At 50.7% G+C, this 9,454-nt stretch overlaps 1 protein-coding gene across 2 annotated transcripts in view; it reads left to right on the top strand.

Annotated features, from left to right (window-relative positions):
- The window catches only part of Kirrel1 (kirre like nephrin family adhesion molecule 1), a 101,336-nt gene that overhangs the window by 1,033 nt on the left and 90,849 nt on the right, over window positions 1-9,454 (top strand). The gene's annotated exons all lie outside the window — the stretch shown is intronic.

The following is a 9,454-nucleotide window of genomic DNA, read 5'->3' as shown; positions in this document are numbered from 1 at the left end:
ACTAGGAGTTTGCCGCTCCTCTGCCCAAGTACTTTCCTCCGGCCGCGCGGGAGCGCACAGCGCTGGGGCCACGAGGGCCGGATCGGAGTGAAAGAGGGACCCGGACGCCCCATGTCTCTCCCCGAGCCTCTGAGGCGGGGAACCGGACGCCCTGGTCCAGGCTGTGGGGAAGGCTGGGGCGACGGTGGGGCTTCAGGTGGGAGGGGGGTGCGCGGAAAGCTGGGGACCGAGGCTCTCCCGAAGATGTGCCTCGGGATCCCCCGCATCTGCCGGACCCCTGGGGGACCCGAGTGTGAATCGCGCTCCAGTTACCGGGGCTGCCCCCCCAGGAAGAACGGGGTGCCTCGGGGCCCTGCTGGGGTTCGAGAGTTCTAAACACAGCTGCAGGCCGCGCTGGTACGGAGGGGGCACTTGAGGAGGGTTGGCACCCCGGTGGGGCCAGGGAAGTGTTGCTGTTTGGGGCTTATTTGGAACTGGCGGGGAGCGACTGGGAAGTGAGTGGGAGGTAGGAAGGGATGAAGATGTTCCCTTGTCCTGAGCACGGCTGAGGGATCAGGGGTCCAGCCAGGGCTGGGGTCTGTGGGAGAGGGTTCTCGACTCCTGGATCTGACTCGGAGGAAGATATAATCCTGCTGAGCTCCTCCCCCTACTCCCAGAAAAATGAAGCTGACACACAGAAATTGATACACAAACACCATAAAACAGTCACAGACACTGAGACAAACTACTCACCTACTGAGACACAGACATCCCCACAAACATCCCCCACACAGAGACAGACACATACACAAAGACGCAGACACATCCCAGGAAGACAGATTCCTCTCCCAAACGCAACAGTCCACACACCCCCGGCTCCCAAACTCCTGTACACAGGACGTGGATGCAGGCAGGCGCTTACAAGGACACACGGACACACTCCCACACACGCCAACCCCAAGCAAACAAAGAAACTTGAACAGACATCCCCAGAGGCAGACAGTTATGGAGATGTACAGTCTACAAAATGGAGGAGGTGGTCTTTTGGAAGGGGGTCTGGGAAGAGAAGTCGGCCGGGTTCGTGGAGCCCAGGCATTGTCCTGCTCTGCTCCCTTCCCGGTTTGTGGGTGTGTGTTTGGGGGTGGGGTGTTCTCCGGACCCCTCCTCTCCGGGCCAGGCCCCTCCCCAGCTCTGAAGGCGGGCAGCCCCTGATTCCTCTTTCCTACCGGGACACCCTTAGGATGTGGGAAGGGCGCACATCTGTGGTGTGAGGAGGAGGAGGTGGTGTTGAGGGAAAGGAGGAGGCCTGCCCCAAGGTTGGCAGGCCAGGCCCTGCTTGGCAGAAAGTTGGAAAGATGACTTAAGTTCTGACTTTGTTCAGCCAGGCGGTTGGCAGGGGTGTGGGGGAGGGGCGGCCGGGTCAGTGTTGGTATGTGTGGGGGGCAAGCTGGTGTCTGCCCCTCCTGCAGCCCTCACATGTCAGCAGCGTGGATCCGAATGAGCTTTAAGGAACAAAAGCTGCAGTTAGCAAACAGGAGAGACATGTGGATTGAATCGGGGACAGAAATGGTCAGAAGGAAATGTGTTGTGTTTCTTTCAGTAAAAGGGGCTAGGGATCACTGAGCCCTGCACCTTGCCTGCCAGCGACAAGGGTGAAATCAAGATCTCGTGAAAGTGTGCAAAAGTATTTGGGGTGAGGGGAGAGGATGCCAAAGAGAGGGAGAGATCCGTCAGGAGGGAGAGGGAATCACCACTGAGTGTTCAGGGAAGCTTAGCAGGGACTGGGAGGAAGGGGGGCGGCCTTGTCAGACCCCCATCCTCAGCTTCTGTGGGGAGGGGGAGAAGGTGACCAGAGAAAGCAACAAAATTGAGGGGAACTGAGAGCTGGGAAGGGGAGATTCTGCCTAGGCTGAGAAATAAAAATCGCATTTTAAAGAATTTCAATGGGCTTCATCAATCTTCATTTTTCACTAAATAATTTTCTGTATCTTATCTAAATGAAAACCATTATCCTTCCCCCGTTTCCATCATGCGCCGGCTCCTCAGACTGATTGCGCCGAAAATTGAAATATTTATTCATTTTCTGGGAGATTTTCTCGCTCCCTCATCTTGGGGAGGAGAAATTGAAAAAGAAAGATTATAGCTAATCAGAGCAATGTGGGATGACAGGCCGGCTCGGGCTCAGGCTCGGGGCGGGAGTTGCCTGGGGCGGGAGGGCTGCGGATAGGAGGGGGGATAGCAGAAAAATCTGTCCCTCGAGCCCTGAGACCTCCCCCTGGCACTCATGCCACTGCCTTTGAGGGAAATAAGGGGTAAAGGGAAGAGACCCAGGGGCCTCCTAAATTCCCAGTATTTAGCTCCCAGAGCACAGCTACATCCTGGCAGAGAACAGCACGTCTGGGAGAGTAGTTGGGAATCTGCCCTCCCTTTTCCCTGTGCTACACACACAAACACACACACACACACACACACACACACACACACACACACACACTCCAGATGTCCCACTTCTGCCAGAGCAGGGCCCTGAGCTTGGGGAAGAGGAGGGGAGAAAGGCAGAAATCAGGATACTGGGTCCCCTTCCTCCACCTTCAGTGAACTGTTCGTTCTGCTCATTTGCACACAAAGGAAGACCTGAAGGGAATACCAGGAGCCACAGACCTTACCACCTTCTGCTCCTTACCGACGTTTGGGAGTCCTGGCTCTGCCTGTGGTTCTCCAAGGGTGGGGCATAAAGGTGAGGAGGCTCCTCCCTGCCCTTCACACACACACACACACACACACACACACACACACACAGGCACACACGCACGGAACTTTGTCCTGATCAAACTGCTCCCAGACCTCCTTACATCCTCGAGGACTGTGGTTTCTGGCCCTCTGTACGTATGGTGAGTGCCGCTTAAATATCTGATCAATGGATTGATTTGCTGAGAGTGCTGCAGTGGTGGAGGGGAGTAATATTAAATGGGGAGTAAATCACAGGCTCACATCCGTCTCCCACCTTGGTAGTCATGCAAGCTTGAGTGAGGTACGTGCTCTCTCTGCCTCAGTTCACTCGTCTATAAAGCAGGGGGTTGGTAATAACCTGCAGAGAGTTGTGATGGCCATTAAACGTGTAAATCCATAGAGTCCATGGAACAGTGTCTGGCACAGAAGTGCTCAGCGCCTGCTGTGAAGACTGTTTGGCCTTTCCTCTGTAATTCTTGTGTTTTCTAGAACCCCAGTCTCCCCCGTTCTTGGTCCTGGGCTTCATTAGCTTCTGCTTTTAATCTGTCATGGACAGAAGCCAGTTATGATGGACTCAAATGAGAAAACAGCTTCCCCTTGGAGTGGAGACCTCTACAAAGGTCTGAGGAGGGGACTTGAGTGGGACGGCAAAGTCCCTTGGCACTTGAATGAGAAGGAGCCAGGGCTCTCGTGTGAAGTGAGGGACGCTAGCACTGAGGTGGCAGCATGTTAGAGTCTGGAAACAATACAGATCACTTATTAAGCACTTGTACTAATTACTTTGTAACCAGTAGCTAATTTAATCTATACAGAGATGCCGAGATCTGTTCCGAAAGTATCCGGTTTCCTGGATGAGAAACTGAGGTTTAGACAGGTTAAGTATCTTGTCTGTCGAGTGATTCTAGGCGCCACCTGACCCCACAGCTTGCACTCTTCCCCTTTGCCACAGGCCCCACGCGTGTCAGGGATTGATGCTGGCTGGGAACAGGGTTTTTCCTGGTTTGTGGCAGAATAAGAGCTAGGAGGAAAAGGGATTTTCTCATAAAGGCAAACTCATCCAAGTACTTAAAATCCTTTATTTTGATCCTTTATTTTGAGATTCTTTCCTACATTTTTTTTTTTTTTGGTGTTAAACTGTTTTTCTTTGATATGACTGTGTTACTAAATGACGTTCTTTTTTTAAGGACTTACTTGGCAAATAAGGTTAACAACGTAGTGTTTATTTCTAATATTAAACACAGCTTTACAGGTTCATGAATTACAAATTAGAAAACACTCTTGTGCCATTCAAGGCCTGCTCTAGGGGGACACTCAGGGTAAGGTGCTCCAGCTTCCACTGTCCCATCAGCCTGGTGTGCAGGCAGGAGGCCAGGGTCTTAGGTGGTTTGTTCTTTTGTCTGTGCTCTGGGGACCTGCTGGCCTAGGGCAGTGAAGAGTGGTCACAGGAGGTCAGCTCTGCCAGTGAAACTTCAAAAATGACCTTTTATTGAATCCCTACTGTGTGCTTTTGAAATTAATGTTAAGAAAGTCAAAATTGAGAGTGTACGTAACTTGCTGAGGACCATCCCTGGGGTGTTAGCTCCTTAGATTCAAACTCTTTTATGTCTCACTACAAAAGTCTTCAATGCATGCAACTCCTGCAGGTTGGAAAGGGCTCAGACCTCTTCTCCTGGTTCCTACAGCCCACTTCTCCATTTCTCAGCCCAGCTCTGCCAAGCCTACCACCTCCTCCCTGCCTTGCTTGAGTGATTGATGATCATCTATGAGGCCAAGTTTAGATGTCAGCAAACAAGTTTTAGTCAGTGAAGGAAGGAATTGTAAATAGTGCCCCTGCCAGAGTGTGTGTTTGTGATGCCACAATCCTTTTCCTTCTACCTTTTGAGTTTTGGGCCATGTAGTTCTTTGGTTTGGGTTTTTGCTTTTTGGTGTTGGAGGTGAAACCAGAGCCTCCCACATCTTAGCCAGGCACTCTACCACTGCGCTACAGGTCCAGCCTCGCCCAACTTAGTGGGTTTTTTTAGCTTCCTATCTGTGTGTTTCTTTCACATGTTAGTAACTGGATTGTGTGTACTGTTTCTTGGAGTAAATTATCCCATGATGCCGGCCAGGTAGTTGTTATTTTTCCATTGAATAGAAGAGAAAATGAAGTCCTGGAGAAGTTAAATGCCCTGAATGGGATGGGGGGGGGTTGGAAGTAGAGCTGGAGGGAGAAGAGAGGAAGGGAGGTCTTTAATCTCCCCTAATTTTGGGGAGCATTTTCCATTGGAGGGTAGAGAAGTTCCTTTCCATGTGTCTAGAGATGAGGAAGCTGTGCCCCTTGCTGACCTACCAGTTCTATATGGTTTCATCCCAGGGCTTGGGGCCAGTTGACCGCCCCCCTGTCTTGGAGGGGCTTTGACCTGGAAAAGGGTATGGTGGTGGGTGGTCCTCAGTGGAGGAGGAGAAAGCGACTTCTGTGTCCTAGATCCTGAAAATGTGAGACCAGGGGAGGTAGTCCTAGAAATCCAGAAGAGAAAGAACTCTCACAGAGTGAGGGAGAATGCTTACTCATTTTTGTGGAGGGCTTGCTTGGTGTTTTGCACAGATTAGTAACCAATCCACCGTCAATAGTCAGTCGATAGGTGTTATTATTCCCATTTTACAGATGGGCAAACAGGGACTCAAAGAAGTTAAACAGATTGTCTAAGATGATACAGCCGCTGAGGGACAGAGCCAGGACTAGAAAGCAAGTGGGGAAGCCCAGGTGGCCAGAGAGGACGGATCTCGTGAAGGGAAGCCCTAAAGCACACCTCTGCCTCCTACGCAGTGCTGCTGTGTGTGGCCCAGGGACACAGTCTCACTCTGTGTGCAGTCGTATAACATTTCTGTGCACCATTTTCTTTCCGCCATGGCAGCCCTCCTGGGTCTTGGAAAACGCTGCTTCCGGTCTTGCCTTTCATGCTCTGCATCCTCTCTGGTAGACAGGTGTGCACACCACCAGGCTGAGAAAGTCAGAGCCCTTGAATTCCCTGTTCTCTGAACTGGCACCCTCCCCCTCCTGGTTCTCAGTCAGTGGGAACCTGATTGACTTCTTAAAGTACCCAGGATGAAACCTTCTCTAGCTCCCAGACACGGCCAGAGTTCATTTTTTCCCTCTTTTGATCCCATACACTCTCTCTCTCTCCATGCTTCAGCCTTCTCCCACATGGAAGGAGCTCCTGATTTCTCCCCTTTCCATGTTTAGTTTCCTCAGCAACTTTTATTAACCTCTGTCATCTCCAGGGGCTGCGGGTCCTCATCCCTCTCCACCTTTCTTCAGCCCATTTAAGAAAATTGGGATTGGACTGAAATAAATGGGCCTTGCAGCCAGCCTGCCTCCTCACGATAGTCTTAAATCCAGGGATGGAAATCTCTAGCACTCCCGAGGCACTTCCATTTTTTTCCCAGGAGACACTGCTGGTGCTTCATTTCTCTGGATCCTGTCCCTGGGCAGGTGATGGGAGAATCTCCCAGAAGGCTGTGGGAGCTGGGTGTTGAGGTAAGGAAGGAACAGCGAGAATCTTAGTCTCTGAGGTTGTGTTCAGGGCCTGGCGGGGCTATCAGCAGGCTTTCCCACCCCAGTCTGTCTTAGAAATTAGGTTCTTCGGGACAGCACCCATTGCTTTTTCTCTTTGCCCTGCATTTCCTTCAGAGGCAATTTGAGGCACGACCAGAAGGTGTGTGGAAAGTGTATGGATTTTATTTCTTTAGCTCTGCAGAAACGTAATCATGTGTCGCTTAATGATGGAGATACATTCTGAGAAATGGTTTGTTAGGAGTGTTTCTCATTGTGTGAATATCACAAAGTGCACCTTCATCAGCCAAGACGGCTGCATTGTCACAAGGTGATATAATCTCACGGCATCACAGATCTATAGGTGGTATGTGGCACACAACTGTGCCAGCTGCCAGTATTGTAAAGCAAGTAGATTACTGTCTCTGCTCTTAAGGATCTTCATGATTTAGATGCGCATCAGTTAACCTCAGTTTCCTCTCCCATAAAATGACAACAACTACTTTTTTTTTAAATCAACAGATGTGTGTAACTTTGTGCAAAACGTACAGAAAAAAAATGATAGCACGTGGTCCCTCTCCTCCAAGAAGCTAAAATACAGACATAATGCAGGGCATGAAGTATTGGGTGCAGGTCAGAGCTGGCGAGTGCAGCAGAGGAGGAGTTTGCTGTGGGATGAGGTGACCGGAAGGGGCTTCCTGGAGGAAGTGGGCTGTGAATGGGGAGGTAGGCCCAGAGCATCACCACTCAGGCCAAGCCTCCAGAGTTAACGCATGGCTGCTGGCCAGCAGGTGTGTTGAAGCTGGTTGGGACCAAGGATTGGGGCTGGTAAAAATCAGAGTTGAGCTGCACTCCAGAAGGCATTGAAAGACCAGGCCAGGTCAAAGGCTGACCCGTTAAGAAGTGGAGAGTCAGGGACTTTCAACTTTTAAGATGACAGAGGCGTGTTAAGGACAGCTATGGTTCCCTTCTCTATCTTCATCAAGCCCTTCTTTCTTAAACTTTTTTTTTTTTGAGGGGGCATTTTGAGTTTAGGCTGGCCTTGAAATGGAGATCCCCCTGCCTCTGAGGCTGGAATGCTAGGATTATGGGCATGCACCACCACCCTTAATCTCTTTATCTGCAGGAGTTGTTGCAGAAATTTGCAACTCCTTCAGTTAGGGGAAAAAAAAATGAGGTAGAGCCGGGCCTGTGACACATGCTTGTAGTCCCACCACTTGCGGGGCTGAGGCAGGAGGATCACTGTGAGTTCGAGACCAGCCTGGGCTACATAGTAAGTTCAAGGCTTATCTGAACTATATTGTGAGGCTCTGTATCCAAAAAAAAACCCCAAAGACAAAAATATGTGGTAGATAATCAGACTTTGAGCATGTACTAAGGGCGTGATAGTATATGCCTGTAATCCTAGCACTTGGGAGGCTGAGGCAGGGGGACTGCAGTTGAATTCAAGGTCAGTCTGGGCTACCAAGCAATTTCAGGGCAGCCTGGACTATATAGTGAGACTTTGTCTCAAGAAGAAAAATTTTTAAAAAATCAGGGTTTAACCAGGCAGAAGTGAGCAGAAAGCCTTAGGAGATATGTCAGTTCCGCCATGGGAAGTCTTGGCTCCGTGACCTGAGTGGGGAAACTTTGGGATGATGAGGAAATCTTTTTCTCCAGAAACCTTCGGTGTAAGATACAGATTCCTGGAGGCAGAGTTCAAGGCAGATAATCGAGGAGCACCTTGCAGCATCACAGATAACTGAATCTGGGTCTAGTCAGTCCCTGTCATCTCTCCCCTCTAAGCCTGGGCTGGGTCTGCCTGGCTGGGGTAGGCTTTGTGTGTAAGGTTGGGGGCTGATCCCAGAGAATCTTAAAACTTCTGCAAGGAAGCGAGCTCAGGTTTTCGAAGGGAAGCCTAGGGGCGGGAGCCTGTGTTCTGGAAGCAAGCTTTTGTTGTTGCTTTTTTGTGGGTTGCGAAGCCTGGGGATAAAAAGGGTTGTGAGATCTAGTCCCGGTCCTTGAGGCTGTCCCCCTCCGGTGTGGGAGATGGATGTATAAACACATATCGACAGTCCTATAAGATAAAGGTGGAAAGAGAGGTATGTGAAAAATGCTGGAGTCTAAGTGTCCGAGGCGGGGTGGAGGGAGCCGCGGGGGAGGGGACGTTCTCAGACGGGAGGCTCGGCAGCCTGGCCTCTGGAATGCAGGCAGCTCCAGATATCCCGCTCTGGACAATCCCTGATTGTACCCCCTGCTCCGGATGGAAGGAGCTGAGGAATCTGAAGGAGTGAACCTGGTCCCTCCCAAGGATTATGATGTCCAGGAACAAAGGCAGTTTATATAAAACACACTTTCCCCAAATCTCCCAACCTCTTGTGTCCTGTTCTCTCCTCCCCACCCCCAACTCCCAACCAGTGGAGCTGATTTCTAAATTAACTTTGTCCTCGTAATCAGCTTAGCTGAGGTTTTATTATTGTTATTATTATTCCCCCCACCACACACACACACACACACACACACACACACACACACACACACCTCCCAATTCTCCCAGGAACAGCCCGGGGGCCCTGCTCGCTCCATTATCCAGCATTGTCAAGCCATGAGGTGCTTTTAACTGCTTCTTCCCATTCTATTCGCTTAACTGGGAGGTTATTAAAAGGGAAAGAGCCGAGCTAGGACGGTGGGGACAGAGAAGAGAAGACTGGGGCGGGAGAAGTCATTTTCCCAGAGCAGAAACCAAAGGTTAGCAGGCCGGTACGTGAAGCTCTGGGAAGAGTTGGGATTTCTTCAGTCACCCAGGACTTCCATGCTGCACAGTAGGGTTCCTGGGTTGTAATCCCAAACCCTGAGCGTCTGACTTGCTGCTCTGTGTCTCAGTCCCACCCACGCCCTTGCTCCCTGGAAATCGGCCAGTTTTAATGTACTGTGGGGTGGGGTGGGAGACTCCAGAGGTCCCACTCTCGCTCTGTGCTCATCTCTCCCTCACATCTGAGGCTGGCTGCGCTGCCTGCTCTCCAGCCCCTCAAGATGTACCTCGGGGCAGCTGCATGGTGCCTGATGTTGGATCCCAGGCTTTGAGGAGCTATTGCCCAGCACACATCTGGGACGTCTCCTCCTCCCTTTACCAGTCTGTGGGTGAAGTGAGAATGCAAACTCATTTTAATGTCACTGTGAGCCAAATATAATTAGAAAGGAAAATCTGACTTTGCAAAAAAAAAAAAAAAAAAA

The sequence above is a fragment of the Fukomys damarensis genome, unplaced genomic scaffold (genome assembly GCF_012274545.1).
Source record: "Fukomys damarensis isolate Sample0158 unplaced genomic scaffold, DMR_v1.0_HiC HiC_scaffold_19, whole genome shotgun sequence".
In the NCBI taxonomy this organism is placed as follows: domain Eukaryota; kingdom Metazoa; phylum Chordata; class Mammalia; order Rodentia; family Bathyergidae; genus Fukomys; species Fukomys damarensis.
This window is presented reverse-complemented; position numbering and strand designations above follow the sequence as displayed.